This window comes from Aptenodytes forsteri, unplaced genomic scaffold (assembly GCF_000699145.1).
Source record: "Aptenodytes forsteri isolate BGI_AS27 unplaced genomic scaffold, ASM69914v1 Scaffold274, whole genome shotgun sequence".
NCBI lineage: Eukaryota > Metazoa > Chordata > Aves > Sphenisciformes > Spheniscidae > Aptenodytes > Aptenodytes forsteri.
Window position 1 is genome coordinate 615,474 of NW_008795101.1, and position 2,166 is coordinate 617,639.

Genomic DNA, 2,166 nt, shown 5'->3' on the forward strand with positions numbered 1-2,166 from the left:
GTGTTTGGGTTTTTTTTTTTTTCAAGGCTGCTGCTGGTCCGGGCCAAACCCTGCACCCTCCTGGTGCAGAGGGCATCGCTTTCGGGTGGTGCCCGGACCCTGCACCCCTCTGCAGGCTGCTCCTCACTGGAGGAGCGATGCTGGGCACAGGGATTCCGCATGCGGCGGCCAGCGTGAAGCTCTGGGAAGGCGACAGCCCCTCGCCGTGGACATGCGGGACCCCCCCTGGCGTGGGGTTGCGGCACCCGTCCCCTCTGCCCATCACCTCCCGGCTCGGAGGGTGCCCCGTCCTCTGCGGCAGGGTGTTGCTGCCCGGATTTCACACCATCTGCTCAGGGGATCCGGGGAGGGATTTAACCAAGCTCGGGGGAGGCGGGGGGAGGCCTCGGGGCGTCCCTCCCCATCCCTGGCTTTGGGGGTTCTCCAGCTGCAGACGATTCCCCACTCCCAGGGGGACGGAGGTACCTGTGCTGCTGCCAGAGGGGCAGATTCTGGGGACCCTGAGCCACGTCGGAGCCTGCTGGCCGCCCCCCGAGCTGAGCCCACCGGGACCGTGCCCGGATTAGCGGGTGCTAAGCTCCTTCCTGCGGATGCTGTGTCCTTGGGCGGCAGCGGGCGAGCGGCTCCCCATCCTGCCACCGGGACCCTGCCGTCCCCGTGACCCGTGAGTGGGGACCCTGCCGTCCCCGTGAGCCGCTGGCACCAAGGAGCCTCGTGGACCCTGATGCCACTTCTCCCCTGCGGCCCCCCCACGCGGCAGAGGCTTCGGTGGTGCGGGGAGAGCTGGCAATGGCCTTTGCGGGGGGCACCCCACTCCCCGGCACCGGGGGGGCATGGGGGCCGCGGCACTTGCTGCAATCTCCCCCTGAGGAGGACGGGGTGCGGTACGTGGACTACAGGCCCCCCGCCCGGGACAGCATCCACCTGCCCCGTTATGTCCTTTACCTGCTGATGGCGGCCACCCTGGTGCTGGTGATGGCATACGCCATCGCGGGGCACCTCATCAAGGACCTGGTGCACGACTTCGCCGGTGAGTGCTGCCCAGAGCACAGTTGAGCTTTGGTGCTCCTTGTGGGGCTGGGTGGAGGGCAGGGGGGGGACGGACACCCAGAGGTTTTGCTGTGGCGGGGTGGACCCGCTGATGGCTCCGTCTCTGCCCCTGCAGACTGGGTGTTCGGGCCCAAGCTGGAGGAAGAGAAGGAGGTGATGGCTGAGGGGACCCTGCCGGAGGTGGAGTTGCTGGAGGAGGACGGGGTGCTGGCAGAGAGGAAGCTGGAGAGCGAAGGCGCTGGCGCCCTGCCCGGCATGGACATCCCGCTGGGGCTGCTCGCTCCTGCCCCGCGCAGCTCCATCACCTTTGCTGGCTCCCACAAGAAGAGGTTTCTCGGCCCCAGATTTGGGCGCAAGGGTGATGCTGCCCGGCGCTGGCACGCGGCTTCACCGTCCTCGGCACAGACCCACACGCTTATCTCGGGGCTGCTATCGCTGCCCCCCCAATAAAGCAGCCTGCCCCAGCCCCGCTCACTCGCCCCTTAGCTAGGTGTGGGCGCGGGGAGGTGGCAGCCTGGGACCCCCCAACCTTCGCCTGGGGACAGTGATGTCCCTCAGCAGAGCCGCCCCGGCCCCCGGGCATGGGCGCGTGGGGAGGGACACACATGCGGGTGCACACGTGTGGACACACGTGGGTACGTAAAGGTGGGTGCTTGGGGGGTGCAAACCCCTGGCATGGGGGCACACCCCGGGCGTGGGCACAGACACGGGTGGGCGCAGGGGGCACGGACACGGGTGCGCACACACGTGCACTTGGAAACATGGACGCAGGCGCCTACGGAGAGGCCCACGTCAGCACAGCCATGCGCAGATGCACAGGGAGGGACAGACAGATGGACAGCTGTACGCTGAGGCTGGATTTGCCCCCACCGGCGGCCCCCTTGGTGCCCTGACACTGCCAGGCCGTGCCCCCTCCCAATGGGGCAGAGCTCAGTGGCACCCACAGGTGCCCCCAAAGCCAGTCTTGGGGGGCAAAGCACCCACGAGCCCCACTTGGGCTGTGGGTGGGGGCACTGGGGATGGGGGCCACATTGTACAGACCCCCATCCCCTGCCTTAAACCCAGGCTGGGGCTGGACCACCCCCCCCCCCACCCCCCTTCCGGGGGGAACCTTGC